This window comes from Myotis yumanensis, unplaced genomic scaffold (genome assembly GCF_028538775.1).
Source record: "Myotis yumanensis isolate MYYU_CA2020_CCGP unplaced genomic scaffold, mMyoYum1.0.hap1 SCAF_3, whole genome shotgun sequence".
Taxonomy (NCBI): domain Eukaryota; kingdom Metazoa; phylum Chordata; class Mammalia; order Chiroptera; family Vespertilionidae; genus Myotis; species Myotis yumanensis.
The window spans coordinates 65,085,707-65,108,927 of record NW_027223754.1 but is presented as its reverse complement, the minus strand read 5'-3'; the positions used below and the strand labels follow the sequence as shown (position 1 = coordinate 65,108,927).

General features: G+C 38.9%; 1 protein-coding gene across 1 annotated transcript in view; it reads right to left on the bottom strand.

Moving 5' to 3' along the window:
* The window catches only part of KLHL1 (kelch like family member 1), a 380,716-nt gene that overhangs the window by 253,608 nt on the left and 103,887 nt on the right, over positions 1-23,221 (bottom strand). The window lies entirely within an intron of this gene.

Here is a 23,221-nt window from a genome sequence, read left to right as displayed (position 1 = left end):
TAAAGTTCATGTATTCTAGGCTCTATCAGTTCATGCATCTGAATCTCAATTAATTTGTCTGTAAAATAGAATACCATTGAGAAACCTCCTCATATTAAAGGAAATAAATAAAATATATATTTGAAGCTGCTTTCTAACATAAACTATTAAGTATATTTCCAAAAAATGCTAGAAGTTAAATGGGACAAATAGTATTTATGAAATAAAAAGAATACTTTTATGAACTAGGCACATCAGTCCAATACCACATGTTGATTAAAAATTATATTTACCTTTAATAATCCTAAAAGCCTGGGTAGTGCCCTGACCAGTTTGGCTCAGTGGATAGAGCATCGGCCTGCAGACTGAAGGGTCCCAGGTTCGATTCCGGTCGAGGGCACGTACCTTGGTTGCGGGCACATTCCTGGTGGGGGGTGTGCAGGGCGGAGCTGATCGATGTTTCTCTCTCATCGATGTTTCTAACTCTCTATCCTTCTCCCTTCCTCTCTTTAAAAAAATCAATAAAATATATTTTTTAAAAAAGCTTAGGTAGTGTCATGCCCTTGCACGTTGTCACAAGATGGTAGCCACAAGATGGCAGCCACAAGATGACTGCCACAAGATGGCTGAACACACAGCAAAGGCGGGGCCTGGCGGCTGCTGCACAGTAAGGCCTGGGGGTCCTGCAGCTTTGTGCAGTGTGGAGGAGTCAGGTCCTGGTGGAGGAGGTGAGTTACGGCAGGGGAGGGCAGTTAGGGGCATTCAGTTCAGCAGGGTAGGGAAATTGAGGGTGATCAGGCCATCAGGGGAGAGCAGTTGGGGGCGATCAGGCTGGCAGGCAAAGGCAGTTGGGGACAATCAGGCTGGCAGGGGAACAGTTAGGGGTCGATCAGGCCAGCAGGGTAGCTGTTAGGGGGCAAACAGGCTGGCAGGCAGAAGGGGTTAGGGGCAATCAGGCAGGTAGGCAGGTGAGGGATTAGAAGCCAGCAGTTCCAGATTGTGAGAGGGATGTGACCTGTGGGGTCCCAGATTGGAGAGGGTACAGGCTAGGTTGAGGGACACCCCCCCCATGCACAAATTTCATGCACCAGGCCTCTAGTCCTATATAATTAAGAGCTAATATGCAAATCATCATCACGCTCTCACTCCCTCACACCCTCGCACCCTCACACCCTCACGACAGGGCCAGGGGACCTGAGGCTGGGCCGGGGGGCCTGAGGCCGTGCCCCTCCACCCGGTGGGGCTTGACAGGGGTGGGGCCAGCTGGGTCTGGGTCTCACGCAATTTTGAGGGGCGCACAGGTGGGTGGGGACTTGACTCTGGGTCCCACGGCGCTCCCCACACTCTGACAGGAGGGAGATTTTCATATAAGTTTTACTAATTTTCTTTCATCTCTGACACTTCTATTATAGATAAAGGGCAAATAGCAATATAAAAATATTTTCTCTAATTAATTTCCTTTTAATGTGTATGAATTTTGTGCACCAGGCCACTAGTCCTATATAATAAAAGGCTAATATGCAAATTGTCTCTTTGGGAGTTCTACTGACCTGGAGTTCAACTGCTCGCTATGACATATGCTGACCACCAGGGGGTCTTTCAGAATGAAGGAAGGCTCCAGGTGGCAGCTGGCAGCTGGCAGCTGGGGGAAGGAAGGTCCAGATTGGCCCTGATCATACACCAGACCTAAGGATCCTACCCATGCATGAATTTTGTGCACTGGCCCTCTAGTAATCATATAATAAATAAATTAAATAGCTGTTTCCTTTTGTAAATTTTATAATGCATAATCCATAGATATAGTATTTGTTTTAAATTAAAAGTATTTTTAAATGTTGAAATTACAAAATTGAAATATTTTCAATAACTTTAAACTCAAAGTAAAGAAAATCCCTATGTGTTTGATTCTCAAAATTCTCAACAAAAAAGACAAATTCTGACAAGAAAGGCAACTTCTCAGAGGGAGATTCTGGCAATGAGAAAGGCTATAAAATTCTGATAAAATTCAAAATTTATATATGAATGACTAATTAATGCAAGTCCTGCTCTAAGAAGATTAACCATTCAACAAAGTAATTACAGTAATGTGCTAACTGGTGTAGACAGGTACCTGGGAATTGCCTGTAGGAGAAATTTCAGACAGTAACAGATTAAGGTTGACCTGAGTGAGATAAATTGATGTTGTTCCGCTCACCCTGGACTCGAAGGTGTAGGTCTAAAACCTATTATGGACTAATGGAAGCCTGAAGTAATAAGGAGCCTAGAATCTGTAGTGTCAACATTTCCTAGCCATACTGCAGACAAAATCTCATGTATATGAGTTAACACAGTTGATCTGTCATGACCAACATGTTTAACCATAACTACTGAATAGCCTAGCAAATATTCTTTTCATTGTTAAGAAATGTATTGTTAAGGAGAGCAATAGTATGTTTTAAAATTTCTATTCATTCTGATTCAATTAAATTGAACTTTTTGATATCAATGAAACTATTGTATTAGATCAGTGGTTCTCAACCTTCCTAATGCCGCGACCCTTTAATACAGTTCCTCATGTTGTGGTGACCCCCAATTTCATTGTTACAAATGGAACATAATTAAATCATAGTGATTAATCACAAAAACTATATGTAATTATATACGTGTTTTCCAATGGTCTTAGGCGACTCCTGTGAAAGGGTCGTTCGACCTCCAAAGGGGTCGCGACCCACAGGTTGAGAACCGCTGTGCTAGATGAAGGTACTTAAGCATTAGAAACCATGTTGGATCTATGATCTTTATAGACCATTGTCAATTGTTCAATCAAGCTTGTCATCAATTTTGGCAAACAAGGTTTTATTGGAACACAACCACACCCATTTGATCATATATTGTCTATGGATGCTTTCTTGCCACAACAGCAAAGTCAAATAATTGTGACAGAGATCATATGCCCCTGAGAGCCAAAAATATTTAATTTATACAAAAAAAATGTTTGATGAAATGGTGGTGATTAGTAACTGTTAGCTACCTATTAAGGTCTCTGTAAGTAACAAATTAATCATGAGGGACCTGTGTGAAATAGATAATCCAAGAAGTTATCATTTAGTTATTTAATCATAAAAATATAGATCATTTGTGAGAAACCTGAGTTGAAATGCCATGGTGGGACTCTGCTCTTTTCCTAAATTACTTTATTTAACTCAGTTACTAGTAAGTTCTAATCAGTCTTCACTGATTAAAAGAATAGGTTCTTTTAAGAAACATCCCTGAAAATTGCTACAAATCTATAATAAAAATATTTAGTCAGATAATAGGCTATAGATACTAGAAAATAAAATTAACAAAATATTTGAGGAATTATTAATATTATTTCTGAATTGAAGCAAGTACTGAATTGAAGCAAGTACTTCATAACTATAAAATGCCGCCATATTCATCAGACAAAAATGAAGTCTATGATAGCCAGGTTAAAGTTGTACATTTGCCCAAGTCTGTATCCTGGTATGTTTACTGGGTCAATGGACTTAACTTGCAGTTAATTCCTCAGTCCCAGAAAATGCATGATAGGAAAAGATGTATTGAGAAACTGACACAATTCTCATGTTGGTTTTCTTGCCCACACTGACAGGTCTATTAAGAAACAATCACCACATACCTACTACTGTAGTTAAATCAAGGCTATCCTGTATTCATAAGGAACTTGCAGATTCTAGTGCCACATTAAAAAACTTAAAATATGAAAAGGAAGAGATTCTATTAGATACCAAATTAATTCATTCATGTGGTAGGTACATATTCCAGATGGATCTTGAATTATAACTAGATTATCACAAATGTAATCAAGCAGTGATGATAATTGTAGCTGACATTCCAGATGCAATATTTCTACAAGGAAAATTGATGCAACCTATGTCCCTTAGTGTGTAAATTTAGACTTACCACTTTTTTTCCTAAATCAATATTCTTAGGGATATCAGGAACATCAGTATAACTTCAATGTCTTACCACAGGGATATGATAATTCTCCTTCTACCTTCAGCTTTCAAGAACTTTTGTCACTTTGATATCCCATAAAACATCACATATTTCCATGACATCTGTGAAAATATGTTGGTGGCTCTGGTGGGTAGGGAATAACAAGTACACTATAAATGTCCTATTTGCCAGAGGGTGGGAGAAAAAAATCCTGCAAAATTTAGGGGATCTGTCACAATGGTGAAAATTCTAGGGGTACAGTATTTTGAACATGTTAAGAAATTACATTAAAATGAAAAACCTTAAGTGATAATGCTGGAGACATAGCATACAAAATTGAGGTTCTCCAACCCAAATATTTTCCAATAAACTCACAAGTCTACTAGCTTTTCCTGAGGCCCTGAACAAGAAAGGCCTCTGTTGCAGGTTCAAGCTTTTGAACAAGCTGTTCTGCATAACTACCCAGAAAATGAAATAGTAGGAGAAGTGTCTGTAGCTTACAGGGATGCTCTAGGGAGCTATGTATGGAAGGAAGCCCAGAAAGAAATTGTGAGTAAAATCATAGTTTTTCTTCCAAAAAACATTCTTGACTTGAGAATCGTCTTCTGGTTTACGATTTGGTCACAGGAGACTGAATGCAGACCAGGGGGCAACTGTGAAATGACAAGCCCGTTATGGTTACAAAATCATAAGGGAGGGTGTGCGAATCAGTACTTCATCACTATATAGAAATGCTCTCTATGGGAACGGGCTTAAGTAGGTCCAGAAGTAAATTGCATGAACATGTGATTTAGACTTCCTGGTACCCATTTCTGCTTTTTTATTACTTTTACTTCAACCAGTTTCTAGGACTGGTAGTAAGATAATTAAAATAACCCCAGGCATAGACAGACAGATCAGGAGATAGAGCAAAAATAATTGAATTATGCTCATATGGGCTGTTCAAATCAGTAACAGGCTTCAACCATAGGAAAGGAGATGGTACTAGATTTGCCTCCCTCTGTAAATATTATGAAATTGGACCAAATGCCCAAGGCAACTGTTTTCAGGCATCGGGCAATAGGTAATGCAGACTGCAATCTCTGTTAGAATACAAACATATGTGAACATGCACTGTAGCTCTCCGTGTAGGGGCCATTTTTCAGCCTTGGGATAGGGAAGTGGAACTTAAGCAGTGTACTTGGTCTCATTATGCTGAGGGAACATAAATTGAAGTTTGGGATGGTAAAGCAGTACTACTAATGGAATTATGCACTGAAAAGGAGGTGACTGACAAGAGGTGTGGGTGTGAAGTGTGGTGTTTAGACATACGTGGGGGTAATGCTCTGCAGGTTCTTGCCCAAGGGTTGGGCTGCACATGCACAGGTTGACACTTCACAAGACTTAGGACAGTGGCTGCTACTGGGCTGAGATAAGAGCAGAGATACCTGAAGTCACACAATACTGGGAGCCTTGACATTGGAGCTTTGATTCAGCTAGAATGGGAGACTGTATAATCTGGCATTCAACTGAAATACCAGAAGATCATATATTAGGAGTAAGAATCATACAGGAGACTAAGAACTACATTATGTCCACTCTAACAAAGCCTTCAGTCAATCTGTCATGTTACCAAAACAGGCCTCCTGTAAAATAACTGCTTGACAAAACTAAAATCAATATTCTTTAAGCCTCGCCAGCATGGCTCAGTGGTTGAGTGTTGACCTACGAACCTGGAGGTAATGGTTTGATTCCTGGTCAGGGCCCATGCCTAGGTTGCAGGCTCCGTCCCCAGTGTGGGGCGAGCAGGAGACAGATGATCAATGATTCTCTCTCATCATTGATGTTTCTATCTCTCTCTCCCTCTCCCTTCTTCTCTGAAATCAATAAAAATATATTTTAAAAAATACTCTTTGAAAGAAGACAGCATAATGCATACTCTTTATTCCATGAACACAATGTTTATCATGCTATTAAAAATTAATAAACATGTGAAGAACCAAAAATATGTCAAAGACCCAAGGAGGAAACAAAAGCAAACAGAAAAAGGCCCACAATGATCCAAATATTTGGATAGTAGAGGAGACCTTCAAAGAAGCTGTTATAAATACAAAGAAGTAAAGAAAATTATGGTCTTAATGCTTGAGGGGATAAGGGAAATAGAATCCAACAGAAAATAAAAGCATAATCAAGAACTGGAAATCACAATATCTAAACTATGGAAATAACTGATGAGTGTGATAGCTGGAGCTGACAGAAAAGGGTTAATAAAAAACAGAAAGAAAAAAATGTGAAAAAATAAACAGAATCTGGGTGACATGGGAAAAAATAAACATAACTTCAGTGACCTATTATACTGTAATTTGGAGACTCGGAAGGCAAAGTGGGAGATAATGGGACAGATAAAATATTTAAAGAAATAATGGTTTAAAATGTCCCCAAATTTGATGAATACTTTAGTCTACAGATTCCTCCCTTCCCTTGCAAAAAAACCTCAGTGAATTCCAAGCAGCATACATACAAAATAAATCCACACTAGGCACATCTAGTCTAAGAAAAATAGTCTATGAAAAGAATATTTAATAAATGATGTTAGGACAACTTGCTTTAAATTAAAAATAACTTAAATCACTATCTGATATAAAATTCAGGTGTGTTAAAATGGTAAGCATAAAAGGAAAACTATTAACAGAAAAAAATTAGTGGGGGTGCATACTTAATGATCTAAATGAGATGTATACTTAAGCAAATCACAAATTCCAGATGTCTTAAAGACAAAAAGGTCTACAGGAATAGTTTAACTATTACTATGAGAGAAAAATACCCTAAACATATTTAAGTACTAGGCATACACTTGGAAAAACTACTTAACTTGTATAACACACAGAGGAATAATACCTAGATCTTCAAAACACTTTTAGAAAACAATAAGCCCTAACCGGTTTGGCTCAGTGGATAGAGCGTTGGCCTGTAGACTTAAGGGTCCTGGATTCAATTCTGGTCAAGGGCACACACCCGGTTGTAGGGTCAATCTCCCATAGGCAGCGTGCAGGAGGCAGCCAATCAATGGTCTTCTCTCAACATTGATGTTTTTATCTCTCTCTCCCTCTCCCTTCCTCTCTGAAATCAACAAAAATATTAAAAAATAATAGAGAAGGCAAATGGAAAAACAGAAAAATATATTTATATTCAATTTAGTGAAAAAAAAAAACAAATCAGAAAGTTTATATAAATGGAGTAAGAACCATACAGTAGTGTAAGAACTACATGCAGAGTTGACTGAAGGCTTAGTTAGAGTGGAAATAGTGTAGTTCCAGAAAATAATGAAAAATAAAATAAAACCACATATAGAAAATAAATATATACAAAAATAAGCTCAAACTAAAATAGCAATTATAAACATACAAATTATAAATAAAATTGAGGCCCAGTACACGGATTCATGCACCGGTGGGGTCCCATGGCCTGGCCTGTGCCTTCTCACAATCCAGAACCCCTTGGGGGTTGTCAGAGAACCAGTTTTAGCTGGGTCCCCACAGGCCTGGCTGAGGGACCCCACTGGCGCATGAATTCATGCACCGGGCCTCTGGCATGCATGTAAGATCTTTGGTTAATCTTCTCTCCCCTCTCCTCTCCCCACTTCCCTCTGAGATTCATCAGTCTGTTCTCTGTTTCCATGCCTGTGGTTTCCGCACCTGTGTTGAGCATCTGCCCCCTGGTGGTCAGTGTGCATCATAGCTACTGGCTGGCCGGTAGCTTAGGCTTTTACATATATAGATAATTTTGCCTATAATGCTGAAAACATTTTAAAGTATTAACAATAAAGTCACATGCAAACTTTGCCTTAAATCATGATGAGAATATTTCTTGATGAATAAAGGTATTAGTAAAACTTCAAGACAAAATATAAATGAGTCAGAGAAAAGTGGATGCTATGTTCAGGTAGAAGGAAGCAATCAAATGCACTAAGATGTCCAGAGAGGTACCTGGTGAGTAGATGCTAAAAATATGTTTTTATTATTATCATTTTAAATATATTTTTATTGGTTTCAGAGAGAAAGGGAGAGGAAGGGAGAGAGAGATAGAAACATCAATGATGAATGAGAGTCATCCATCTGCTGCCTCCTTCCTGCATGCCCCACACTGGGGATCAAGCCCACACCCTGGGCTTGTGCCCTGAATAGGAATTATATCATGACCTCCTGGTTCATGGGTTTATGCTCAACCACTGAGCAATCCCAGCTGGGGTAAAAATATTTTAAATAAAATATTAAAGACATCAGAATTTACCTTCTAAGTTAATCTAATGAGCTGTTTTTCATGGAATACTTTTATCCTGAGATTAAAATAGGGAGAGTGAATCAATTACAAAAATGCCACATTTACTTCCTCTCTTTAGAGATTCCTGTTTCACTTGAAAATAACAAAGAATATGAAAAGAAATAAAGCAAGCTTTATTTTGTTTAGCTCTATCTCCCAAATACATTTCTCTTTGGCACAATATTTATTTTTTTATTATATTTGTTTATTTTTCAAGAAGGAGAGTGGCACAGAGTATAACCCCTATTAATATTTCATGGAACTTGTCATCACAGAACACTTAGAAAAGAACTGTTTTAAGCATTTAACCACTTAAAAGCAGGGGAGTGAGATAATTAGGCATATGGATTGGCAGGAGAAGACACTGCAGACAGGAAGGAATATTGAGAGACTATTTTATTAATCATGAGAGGAAATGATAGAGACATGGACCAGGTAAAATTTCATATATATCAGATTTAATATACAGAGTGTTAACACAATGGTCGAGGATTCAGGATGTATAATGAAGGTAAAATTTACAAAACCTAAAGATTATTGCATGTATTTAGATAAACCAAGCCTTAGGTTTTAAATCATATATCATATCTCTAATACATGGTTACTAATATATTCATATTGAATAACTTTTATCTGGGACCTACCTGTTAAGACAACTAATGGTCAATACATGATGTGTGAAATTTTAAACCATTATTCTAAACAGAAATGTATTATCCAATGATTGGTTAATGGAAATGGAATACCAGTGGTAAAAGGCTTAAAAAAGAGACAAAGTTGAGGAATGGGAATATCAACTATAACATAGACCTTAGAGATAAGAAAATGTCAGACCAGCAAATAAATACTCACAGGACAGATGACATTTATCCTGTCATCCTTCTGGATTAATTCAAGTTTTCTACTTTCTATTATTCTCTTTGTTGATGACAATACAATTAATAACTTTAATATTGGCTATCTATTCCTGTATCACATTTCTATTACTAAGAACTTATATGACACAGTCAAAAGTTATCTGATAGTTCTTACAAACAAAATACCTTAGCATTAAATATGCTTTAGTTAAAATATTATAATTGTTTTTCAACTTTTTATCACCCCTAAATAACTTTATTTATAACATAACATATTATGCTAGGATAAATAAAATCAAAATTACTGTACTAGCTAAAAACAACTAACTAAAAAAAACACTAAATTTGAATAATCACTTTGATAATTGCATTTATAATTAAAATAGATACAAATGCATTTTATTTTATTACTTGTATGGAGAATATCTATATATATTTCCCAAGTATTTTTAATTAAGAAGTTAAAGCCATTTAATGCAATGTCATACTGTGGTGATGGCCAGAGGGAAAGGGGAGCGGGGGCTGGATGAAAGTGGGCAAAAGGGGGCGGGTGGATGGGGACATCTGTAATAATTTCAACAATAAAAATAAAGCAAACTATTTCCTGTTGTGCAGGTTTGTAGAGCAATAATGTGATTGCAAAAGCTTTTGAAATTAAAAGACATACCCATGCATTAATATACCTGCAATATATTTTAAGTAGTTGCAAATGTAATTATTGAATCAATATATCATATGGTGCCCTATGCATACTTTTGATATTTTTTTTTAGAAAATAATACTAGCTAAATTATTTTATATAAAATTTACTAGATAACTGAAGCTAAAAATTCTCTTAAGGTTATTATTAGTTCATATTACACAGGGAAATAAAACAGTGGTAATACCTGCATTATAAAACATTATACGTGCCTATTCTCCAATATAAGTCAAAATGGTAACACACACAATTAATATTGTAAAAATGTCTTTTAAAGCATCATTACATATATCAACTTAAATTATATAGTTGCTAAACAGACTTATAGCAAAATAAATATTTATTTCCAAAATAAATAACCAAATAATTTGGTTAACTTAGAAATATAAATTCTGAAAAAAATTTGAGAATTAGATTATTTGTTTGAACAATGACAAAAAGACATGTTTTATAAAGATACATTTTCTAAAATTTACATATTTGTTTTTATTTTAAAAACAATTTATGTTAGATATATGTTTATCTACTATTAGTCATGAAGACAACAAAAAATTGTATTGCTTGTGATAAACCAAATTTTTTGCTTATGTTAATTTGATTAACATGTTTTACATTTTATATGAAAACAATAAATATCTGAGTATAGCAATAAAATTTATCTAAAAGAAGCTTCATTGGTTAAAGGATCATTCCCTTATTGGTATCAGAATACACTACCAAGCTATACCTATTTAATTGATATAGTATTGACATAGATTAATAAAAAAAATAGTGAAACCCATAAATACATGCCATTATTTACTAACTAGAGGCCCAGTCTCAAAAATTTGTGCACTCAGGTGGGGGGAACCCCTCAGCCCGGCCTGTGCCCTCTCGCAGCCTGGGACCCCTCAGGGGATGTCCATCTGCTGGCTTAGGCCCACTCCCTGGGGAAACAGCCCTAAGCTGGCAGTCAGACATCCCTCTGGCAGCCCAGCAGCCCTCAGGGGATGTCCACTTGCCAGCGAGGAGCAGGCTTAAATTGCAGTAGGATATCCTTAGCCCTGCTGAGGAGGCAGGAGAGGCTCCTTCCACCACCACTCTACTGGAAGCCATCAGCCTGGCTTGTGGCTGAGCAGAGCTGCCCCTGTAGGAGCGCACTGACCATGAGGGTGCAGCTCCTACATTGAGCGTCTGCCCCCTGGTGATCAGTGTGTGTCATAGTGACCAGTCATTCCTAATCATTCTGCTGTTAGGGTCAGTTTGCATATTACCCTTTTATTATATAGGATAGAGGCCTGGTGCATGGGTGGGGGCCAGATAGTTTTCCCTGAAGGGTGTCCTGGATCAGGGTGGGGGTCCCGCTGAGGTGCCTGGCCTGACTGGTTGAGGAGCTGAGGGCCCTTTTCAGGCTGGCTACACCCTTTTCAGGGTGGGAATCCCTACTGGGGTGCCTGGCCAGCCTGGGTGAGGGGCTGAGGGCCATTTTCAGACTGGCCACACCCCCTTCAGGGTGGAAGTCCCCACTGGGGTGCCTGGCCAGCCGGGGTGAGGGGCTGAGGGCCTTTTCCAGGCTGGCCATGCCCCCAGGCAACCCAAGCTCCCAGCCTCTCCTTTTTTTCTTTTTCTTTTTTTTTCCAGCGCCTCCTTGAGTAGAGCCCAGGGTGGGCTGGAAGCAGGTATCTGGGATTTATTTATCTTCTATAATCAAAACTTTGTAGCCTTGAGCAGGGCCCAGGGCCGGCCAGGGCCCATGGGAAGCTTGGCTTCCTACATTGCTGGGGGCAACCCAAGGCTCCTTCTCGCTCTAGCTCCGTGGCTGCCGCCATCTTAGTTGTGTTAATTTGCATACTTGCTCCTGATTGGCTGGTGGGTGTAGCAGAGTGGCGGAGTGATGAAGTGATGGTTAATTTGCATGTTTCTCTTTTATTAGTGTAGATATATTAGAAAATGACAAAATAGAAGAGTTGTATATTAATAGCCCAGGCACAAATGGCTATGTGTATGGGTATTTCACTAGGTATCTACCAGAGCATGTATGCCATGAATTATAAACTTCAGTGTACAAAAGAACTACCTGGGAGTCTTTGAACGATGTGCATCTTATATAATACATGCTAATAGATGTTTGATGAATTAAATTTAAAGGAAAAGAACTTATTTAAGAAAACCATATTAACAACTTAAGGTTTGGGACATTTTCATTGAGACCAAAAGCACAAAAAAGAAAGAGAATTCCTTTGTATTGACAGATCATATGCATAGATTTTAAGCAGTTTCAGAACATTACAGGACTGTTTTCAAAGCAGAAATATTAGCATTGCTGCCTTTAAGAGTACTACAAATGGAAGAAATTGAAAGTGTAAATATCATGTAATATATAAAAAGCAGTTCAAAGATTGAATTATGACAGATGTGTTATCTGCTGTTTAGTTGCCACGTGTGTTGTATTTGCAAGTTAGAACATCAAATTTAAAATCAAACATTCTATGACTGTGTCAAAAAAAATTTTTGTGAAGATAATTGTGTAAGAGAAGCGTTCCCATACATTTCACACCCATTTTCCCTATTGTTGACATGTCTAATTATCATGGTATTTTAGTATAATTAATGAACCAATAGTGATATTGTACTACACTTCATATATATATATATATATATATATATATATATATATATTTCCTTTCTTTCTTTCTTTTAGTTCTAGGACACCCCATCACTTTTAGTTGATATGTCTCCTTAGGCTCCTTTTGGTTGAGACAGTGTGTTAGACTTAACTAGTTTTTGATTACCTTAAGAGTTTTGAGGAGTATTTCTTAGGTATTTTATAGGATGCCATACATTAGAATTTGGTTTAACCTCTGCTCATGGATTAACTGAGGTTATTCATGTTTGGGAGAAAGATCACAGAAATAAAGAAAGATTACGTAACACCACGGGCACATAATAACAGGGTAACACTACTGTTGGTGACAAACCGGAACACCTGACTGAGGTAGTGTTTGTCAGGTATCTTTACTATAAAGTTACTCTTTATTCCTCCCTGACGATTTAATTTTAGTTTTGCTTTGCAACTGTGCCAATAGCCACCAGCTCAGGTAGACACCAAATATGTAACTACCATTTTATACACTGAGTATGTTTTATCTCTTGCAGAAGAAGGGAAACATGTGAAAAGATTGTAAACTTTATTATTCCTTTGGCTTGATTGTCATCTGCAGATGGATCTCTTAACCATTAGTGAGCCTGCAAGGAAGGCCCATAGGCCCTGTTCCACTTGCATCTCATGACCACTTTGAGCAACACAAACAAAACATCCATGGGCAAGAGCATTTAGGAACATGTAGTAACTCCTTAACTCTTCTCCCAATACTTAATTTAATAAATCCAAATTTTATTTTTAAAGGGGAAAGGTTGTAAAGACTTTGAGATAGTTGAATTTTTAGTAAGCCAAAAAGTTACCTTATATGTAAAAACAATACAGGACGGAGCTTCACAATTCAACCTTTAAGTATATCCACTTACAGACATCCTTTAGTCTTTGAAAAAGTGTCTCACTTGAATTTATAAATCTTTATTACATTGCACCGTCTTACTTCTTCTGAGACACTATTTTTGAACTCCTTGACCTTATCTGTTTCTGGAAAAAGGGGAAAAGAAATACTTCTCTTCTAATGAAGAGCAGGAGGGAGAATATCCTCACTGAAAACTGACAACAAAGGCATAGATAGAGACTTGGATTTGCTAAATTTTGAAGAAAGTGTAATGAGAAGAAAAAGAAGAGAGATAGGGACTTGAGGAAAAATAAAGTTCTTAAAATGACAGAGGGTCCTCATTTGGAACACTGTTATCCAACCTATCAAACTTTAATACTTTGGTTGTCAAAGTATCCATATGCTCCAAACCTTTATAAAGCATGAGTTTTGGGGTTGTTTTTTTAAGGATTAATAGTTATAAGATTATCAAATTTATGTAACCAATATGTATGGTTTAGATTCACTACTATAGATCATGAAGGGAATTATTCTTTTCTCATATGCACATATTCAGTTCAGTGTCCAGAAAAATGACTGATATAAGAAGGAAAAGGGTCCTTCCCTCTGATCAGTGTCAGGCAACAATGGCTTTTTTAGGGTGAGCTAAACAAGTGGCAGGAAAAGCATCTACTTGAAGATACCAATGTAAATTGAGAAGATTAGGTTAAGGTCACTGTCTCCATAAGTGTGACAAAATTGACATAAACAAAATCATTTCAAAATGAAGTAGGAGCCGGCATCCCAGAGGAACAGCTTTGAACATCTTTTCCTCAAACCTTTGGAATGTTTGAACTGGGCAAAATAAAAACCTTTGGACTGGGGCAAACCAGCATTGTATTCCAAAAAACCATTTGTAAAGCTAACAGAAAAGCAGACATCTTGACTAGGAGGACTGAGAAGTAAGAATATTCTTTAGAATGAACACCAACACATATGGCTAAAGAATAACTTTACTTATTATCACCAAATATACATTCTTTCATTAGATTATCAGCACCACTAAAAATTCCTTTATTTTCTATTCATATAATTGTTTCCCTTCCCTTTTTCATAAAACCCCCATTGGCTTCACCTCATAATCCCCAAGTTATTTGCAAAGCCAACATGTGGCATTATTCAGATTGGGCTAATTCCACAAACATCTGTTGAGGACTTACAGATTTCAGGACACTGGGGTAAATACCTGGTATACCAATATAAATACATTTTCCACTTCTCATCACCCCTATTTAGAGCACAACAAAATGTAAAATTTTTATTATTCATTCATTCAAAAATAATATTGCCATTCATTTAATTAATTTTTATTCATTGAAATCATATTAAAATTTATGTGGTTATAGAAGAACATACTTTCTTAGAGCTTAGCATGCAGTGAGGGCAAACACACTAAAGAAATTTTTAAAAATGTAGTATTGAGGGGAGGATATAAGCTATGGGATACAATGGGGGGAAAGGGGGTTTACAAAACGTCTGAGGAAAGGAATATCACAAGTTTAGCATCATATTTTACTGATACTATTCACTAAATGACTTTTTTTCTTGGTTAAAACTTAATTCAAATTTTAAAAATTATTTTTACTTGTATAATATGACAACTAAATAAAATTATATAGGTTTAAGGTATATAATTCTATACCACATCATGTCTTTATTTTATTGTGTATTCACCACCCTAAGTCAAGTCTCCATCCATCATCATTTATCCCCCCTTTACTCTTTTCTGCTTTCCCTAACTATGAGAGTTTTTTGTTGTTTTATTTTTTGCTTAACCCATTCACCATTTTTACCCAGCTCCTCAATCCCTCTCCACTCTGACAACTGTCAGTCTATTCTATAACTATGAATCTGTTTCTATTTTCTTTAATTTTTTCATTAGATTCCACATATGAGTGAAATCATATGGTACTTGTTTTTTTCTGACTTGCTTATTTCACTTAGCCTAATGCTCTCCAGATCCTTTCATGCTATATCAAAGGGTAAGATTTCCTTCTTTTTGTGGCTGAGTAGTATTCCTTTGTGTAAATATACCTACCACAGCTTTTTGACCCACTCATCTATTGATGGACAATTGGGCTGCTTCCAAATCTTGGATATAGTGTTGTTGTTTGTTTGTTTTCAAGCCAGAGACATCAATTTGTCTTAATCCTTTGTAAGACCTTGATAAAATATTTATATTAGCATCCTATCTGATAAAGAAGGAATATGCAAATTGACCCTCATTCCATGGCAAAGATGGCGGCACCCACAGCCAATAAGGAGGGAATATGCTAATTAACTGCCATGCCTTTGCACAAGATGGCTGCTCCCATGTGGTCACAAGATGGCCACCACAAGATGGTCAGCAGGGGAGGGTAGTTGTGGGCGATCAGGCCAGCAGGGGAGGGCAGTTGGGGACAGTAGGGCTGGCAGGGGCGGGGTTAGAGGGTGATCAGGCAGACAGGCAGGCAAGTGGTTGGGAGCCTGCAGTCCCCGATTGTGAGAGGGATGTCTGACTGCCGGTTTAGGCCTGTTCCCGCCTAAACCCACAGTCGGACATCCCCCAAGAGGTCCCAGATTGGAAAGGGTCCAGGCTGAGCTGAGGGACACCCCCCAGTGCTCGAATTTCATGCACTGGGCCTCTAGTTAGTAATAAAATAAAATATTTTTAAATTTATATGAAGACTTCACTGATTTGCTTAATATGGAGTTGAAATAAACATTTTTATCATATTTTATGGACATTTATCTTATATGAAGAAATCCTATAAAGACCAACGTGGAAAACTGTTGGCATGGATAAGTATTAATTTTAAGTACATTATAGAAAATTAGTTTTGGCAGTTATTCCTAAGGCAGCTTTTATTTTATGGCTATAATAAATTTTATTGTAAAATACTTAAAAGACAAATATTTCTTCAAGTATTAAGTATAATTATCTTCAAGATGTCATTTTTTTTCCATTATAACTTAAACACAACTTTAACATAAGTAAATAAGAATTTATTTATCCACTGCTATTCTTCATTGTTAAACATTAAATCAATTGTATTCACATATAATAACTTTCTAAATGGCTTCTTGTAATTATTCTTCTGAATTATAAAGATATATCAATCTCCACTGAATTTCTTGTATTGAAATTCTGTGGAATATTAAAGATGAATGTGGGCAATTTTCAGTCCCAAATGAAATTCTAATTGTGCAATTTCAAACATCTTTAAAACTATCTTCTTATAGATATTAAGATAAATATATTGCTTACATTAAAATTTATAAAAGCAGAATAATATTTTTTTCAATAACAATATGGAATTTAAGAGTTGGCTTTGATTTAGCATAATGTGTACCAGAATTAAATGGGATAAGAATGAAACATTTGGAAACCAATATATTCTTTAAATGTGTAAGTAAAATAACTAAAGTTCAATAATAGATGGCTGTTGGGAATCTATTGGAAACACTAAACACATGGTCCATAAGGCTTTGGGCATTCAGGATAATTGTCAAGAGAAAGGTATACTTTGAACTATGGCTCAAAAAATGTGCACATGTTTAATGTAGACAACAATAAGAAAGATTTATTTGACGTGAAATCTAAGAAAGAATTTATCTGCTGAGATGGACTGAGGAATAACAATTTATCCTATCTAATAATAGACGACCATGGTAATTGACCATACCTTCTCTACACCTCCCATAGGCTAATCAGCACGATATGCAAATTAATCCAACCAAGATGGCGGCCGGCAGCCATGCAGCTGGAGTGAGTAGGAGGCTTGCTTGCTCCAGTGATAGAGGAAACCAAGGTTCCCCGCCTGCCGCGGCCTGGCTCTGAGCTCCGGAAGCAACAAAGTTCCAATTACAGAAGCTAAACAAACCCCAGATACCTGCTTTCAGCAGGCCGTGGCCTCAGAGCTGGAGTGAGCAGGAGCCGGCTCTCAGCTTCAGTGATGGCAACAGAGTTTCAATTATAGAAGGTAAATAAATCCCAGAATAAAAAAAAAAAAAAAAAGAAAACAAGGAGCGGTTGGGAGCTTTTAGTCACCTGCCAGTGGGAAAACAGCCCTCAGCCCCTCACTCAGACTGGCCAGGCACCCCAGCGGGACCCCCACCATGATCCAGGACACCCTTCAGGGCAAACCAGCCAGCCCCCACCCATGCACCAGGCCTCTATCCTATATAGTAAAAGGGTAATATGCAAACTGACCCTAACAGCTGAAAGACTGGGAATGACTGGTCACTATGACACACACTGAGCACCAGGGGGCAAATGCTCAATGCAGGAGCTGCCCTCTGGTGGTCAGTGCGCTCCCACATGGGGGAGATCTGCTCAGCCACAAGCCAGTACAGCGGTGGTGATAGGAGCCTCTCCCACCTCCTCAGCAGTGCTAAGGATGTCCAACTGCAGCTTAGGTCTGCTCCACGCTGACAAGTGGACATCCCCTGACAGCTGCCGGGCTGCCAGAGGGATGTCTGATTGCCAGCTTAGGCCCAATCCCCCGGGGAGCAGGCCTAAGCCAGCAGGTGGTCATCCCCCGAGGGGTCCCAGACTGCGAGAGGGCACAGGCCGGGCTGAGGGACCCCCACCCCCACCCGAGTGCACAAATTTGTGCACTGGGCCTCTAGTAAATAATAAGAGCCTAGTGACCACTTGCTGACAGGGGTTTCTCACACACGCTCTGTGCCAAGAAGAACCTCAGACTGAACTTGGCTTCCTCCACTATGCCCTGTTCCTCTACTATACCATCTGACTCAACTATTACAAGGGAGATTCTGATTTCATCTTTTCATCAATCAGCTAAGACCTGCCCTGTCCAATTTGAGCTGCTCCATGATGACTAATTAGGATGCATCATGCCATCCAATCAGAATCGCCCAATTTTTACCAATCATAAGTTTACAAATTTGGATACCCTATTTATATAAAGTACACCTAATTGGAATGCTAAGGGGGACTTTTGGCAGAACAAAATCTAGGTTGCTACCTGAATGAGTTTGTCCTCAGGCTACAATATTTTTGCTCAAATTAATGCTTTTTATTCTTTATTACAGTCTAAAATTAGTTTCAGTTTACACTATGATAGAAGGGATGGGAACAAGGGTTATTTTAGGTAGAGGATCACTCAGAAGCAAGAAAGTATTAATACCATGAACTTTTGAAGGAGATTTTGTAATTAATTTGACATGGGAAATAGTGCCGCAAAAGGTTAGTTCTGAGAGATGAGCAGAGTTCAGATCATGAAAAGTTTTGTTGGCTTCTCTAATTATTCTGTGGATCAATCAAAGCAATTCAAGTGTAGGGAAGAAAATTTGCCACCCAAAAAATGTGCTCTCAAACATAAAGATTATTTTAAAAAACAAAAGATTCAGGAAGAACCTTTGATCTTCCCCAAACTGCCTTAAAGAAATTGAGATAGAAGGCCTATGCCAGAAAGAACTATCACCATAGATAACTATAATTTAATCTGAACCAGGTGTAATAGGCAGGGAGTAACCTAGCAAGGTCCCTTTGATCAAAATCCTTTCTGAGTCCCATTGTCTCTAGTTGGTCCAGCAAACATTTGTTTACTGAACAGATTTTTTTTAGCCTCTATTGAAATGCCTTACTTCCCTTTGAAGTCCCAGACCCCTACCTCTTTCTTCTTAGTCCAGAGTGACATATGTAATTCATTTTTACCTACTGTCTTTGGAATTCTTCATGCTATGTGAATTCCCATGCAACAAATTAAATTTGATTTTCTTCTGTTAATCTGCTGTAATTTTAATTATTTGATCAGCCATAAGAACCAAGGTAAAGGGGAGACAATTTCCCCAACACCACATAAACATTTGATGCTCTCTCAACCCTCATTTAAAAATGATACTAAATATCTAAGAGCTTGATGAGGATGAGTGGAATTCAAGACCTTGTTGCAGTAAGTTTCTCTCTGATGCATGCTGCCCAAGGGCCAATGATGTAACACACTTGGAGAAAATAGAGACTGTAAAATGCTGTACATGTTTTTGGTATATTTTGTATCTAACTTTGAGTCTTTCTGTTGTTCCATGTGTATGGATCTACCTTGTATTCTCTAAATATTGATATAAATGAGAGCATGTCAACATTATATTTTACTTACTTGTTTTAGATATATCTTTCTGAATTTTGAGAATCTGAGATTGTTTTTTCCTAATTGTAGTACACTTAGCAATTATTCAGGTGAAACAATATGTAGTAAGTGCTTAATATTTTTTATAAATAATTTTAATACAAACATTACAATTTCATAACATTATAATATTATATATACTAGAGGTCTGATGCATGCAATTCATGCATGAGTAGGCCTTTCTTCCCCCAGCTGCCAGCACTGGCCTCCCTCTGGCACCCAGAACCTGGGCTTCCCTCACAGCTCCAGCTTCATCTGGAAGGTCATCTGGAAGGACGTCTGGTCTAATTAGGATATTACACATTTATTATTACATCTATCTCTATCTCTATCTCTATCTCTATCTATCTGTAGCTATCTATATCTAATCTTCTGACTCGAAGAACACTAATTGATTTTATTTTACTTAACATATATTTTATTAAGTAAAATTTTAAGTGTATCCTGTCAGTTTTTATCAAGAGATACCCTAAGGATAATATTTTGGAAATTGTGTTAACTGTGAGGTACCCTCTGTGTCCCCACCTGTGACTGGTGGAAGTGGAGTTCTTGGGATGGTACTAGAACAAGAATATCCTGAGGCCCCCATGGGAGGGTAAGGTATCATAGAAAGCTTTATTGATGATGTATAATTAAGGTGGGTTCCCTTCCAAGGTCCCATCTCCCTCCATCTCGCCATGGAAAAAGTCCAATCTTGTCTTCAGCAAGGCCAGAATTAAGGCCAATGCCCAGAGTTTCCACTCCATATTAAAGCCCAGTCCAGTCCAGCACCTGGCTAGCTTAGCTTGTGTTCCAGTTGCAGTACATTGGGTGTGAGCTCTGCATGGTCAAGGTCACACAGGCAAGTGCAGGTCATGGAGCAAGAGAGTGTAGTGAGTAGGAGTGAAGTAAGAGAACAGGTATTATTTGTCTGGGGATTATAATTAGGAGCTTCAGGATTTTGCATGCTTACAGAGGCTCCACCCCCTAGCCAATTATCCTTTCCCAGGTTAGACTGACATACAATCACCTTCCCCACGTCACCCTAGCTTCACTGTACATATGCCCATCCTCCCCTTTGTTGAACCTCTTCTCCCAGTGATTTGCAAGAAATGGACTTGGGGAGCACTAAGTGTAGCTTCAGGGTGAAGCTGCCCAAATTACCATGCTTGTAATATCTGGCCTTCCTTTTGCTATCTTGGTATTTAATTAGTAAATAACCAATTATGACTATAACAACTATATTATTTCTATAGCAATATTGCTGAGGGTGTTAATTATTTTCTTAGTATAGCCTACACTAAGCCAGATTTCTTTCATAGTAAGACAAACTTTGCTTGCCTAAGGAAATTGTACCTTTTTTTCTCTCAATGTGAACTATTTAACATTTAAATTTTCATATTATATACTAGTGCACTGAAATTTATAGTCAAATGTGTGCTTCAATTATGAAAATTGTAATGACATTTCTTCATGATCATTTTATTTTATTCATTCCTCCTTATAATATTCTAAGTTATTTTAAACTTATATTTTACTTTTCAATATACTATTTAAATTGTTTAAACAAATCTATTATTTGCTCAGCTTTTGTTAATACAACTCTCCAGATAAATACGTCCTTTTAAATCATGCAAACTAAAATACAATAAAATAACCTTACAAATCTGTGTAAAATTTTGTTCCTTTATTATAAAACTAGAGGCCCGGTGCACAAAAATTTATGCACTGGAGGGGAGGGAGGGTCCCCCAGCCCGGCCTGTGCCTTCTCGCAGTCTAGGACCCCTCAGGAGATAACGACCTGCTGGCTTAGGCCTGCTCCCGGGTGGCAGAGGGCAGGCCCAATCCCTAGGTGCAGCCCCTGGTCAGGCTCAGAGCAGGGACGATTGGGGAGTTGGGGTGCCGCCCCATCATGCACAGAGCAGGGCGGATCGGGAGGTTGCGATGCCACCCTCAGTCACACTCAGGGTAGGGCTGATTGGGGGGTTGGGGCACCGCCCCCTGTCACACTCAAGGCAGGGTCAATGGGGAGGTTGCGGCACCACCCCCTGTCACGCAGAGAGCAGGGCCGATCAGAGGGTTGGGGCGCTGCCCCCTGTCACTCACAGAGCAGGGTCGATCAGGGGGTTGGGGCGCTGCCCCCTGTCACTCACAGAGCAGGGCCCATCAGGGGGGTTGGGGCTCCATACCCTGTCACACACAGAGCAGGGTCCATCAGGGAGTTGAGAAGCTCCCCTCTGTCATGCATAGAGCAGGGCCGATCAGGGGGTTGAGGAGCTACCCCCTGTCACTAACAGAGTAGGGCCGATAGGGGAGTTGGGGCACCGCCCCTTGTCATACACAGAGCAGGGAAGATCAGGGGGTTGGGGCGCTGCACCCTGTCACACTCAGGGCAGGGCCAATGGGGAGGTTATGGCTCTACTCTATCACCCACAGAGCAGGGCCAATGAGGGGGTTGGGGAGCCGCACCCTGTCAAACACAGAGCCGCAGGGCGATCAGGGGATTGGGGAGCTCCCCCCTATCAGGCACAGAGCAGGGCTGATCAGCGGGTTGGGGCGCCTTCCCCTGTCAGGAACAGAGCAGGGCGAATGGGGAGGTTGTGGCCCTGCTCCCTGTCACTCACAGAGCGGCAGGGCGATCAGGGGGTTTGGGCACTGCCCCCTATCACACTGATCCGGGTGCCGGGAGCCTCGCTGCTCCGCTGATCCCGGTGCCGAGAGGCATATTACCCTTTTACTATATAGAATAGAGGCCTGGTGCATGGGTGGGAGCTGGCTGGTTTGCCCTGAAGGGTGTCCTGGATCAGGGTGGGGGTCCCTACTGGGGTGCCTGGCCAGTCTGGGTGAGGGGCTGAGGGCTGTTTTCAGGCTGGCGGGTGACTGAAGCTCCCAGCTGCTCCTTTTTTCTTTTTTCTTTTTTCTATTCTGGGCCAGCTTTAGATCTGAGGTCTCGCTGCTGAAAGCAGGTTTCTGGCCTCTAACTTCTGTATTTGATACAATGTTGCGGTCCGGCTGGCTGAAGCCCGGCTGACTGAAAGCCGGTTTCTAGGGTTTTGTTTAGCTTCTATATTTGCAACATAGTTGCTTAGAGTTGCAGCTGAGAGGACGGCAAGTCGGGCAGGGAACGTTGGAGTTCGCCATCACTGGAGCAAGCAAGCCTCCCTATTCACTTCAGTGCATGGCTGCAGGCCGCCATCTTGGCTGAAAGTTAATTTGCATAAGGATATGCTGATTAGCCAATGGGAAGGGTAGCGGTCGTATGCTAATTACCATGTTTCTCTTTTATTAGTGTAGATTTAGATATAATTTTTCTAACACTTTACATTATAGTTACCTTTCTGAAATATTTATTGTTCTTCTTTTTGGTTAATAAAAGTTTGCCATTTGACAGAACAAGATTAAACTATGTCACAACAGTAAATGACTGACCTCTGGATGGATTCCAAAGTTCATTTTACAATTAGAAATGTTACCTGCCCATTTAGCAAAGAGAATAAAATCTATTCATCTTAAGTGGATCACAGTGGGAATGGACTACATAAGAATGGCATATTAAGTATTTCCATTCTGTTTTGTTATGTGACTTTAGTGGGGGGGAAAAAAGGGTTGAACTAAAAAGGTAAATAGCACTATCCTAATGAGAAGTATATTACACATAGATATATTATGTAATGAGGCAATTGCAGCGCATATTTCAATGTGTGTAGACTGGTCTAATTCAAATCTATAAATAAGCTTTAAAGTATTTTTTCCTGGGCTATAGCTTAAAATAAAAGTTAATTTTGTATACATCTTACTGGGCAA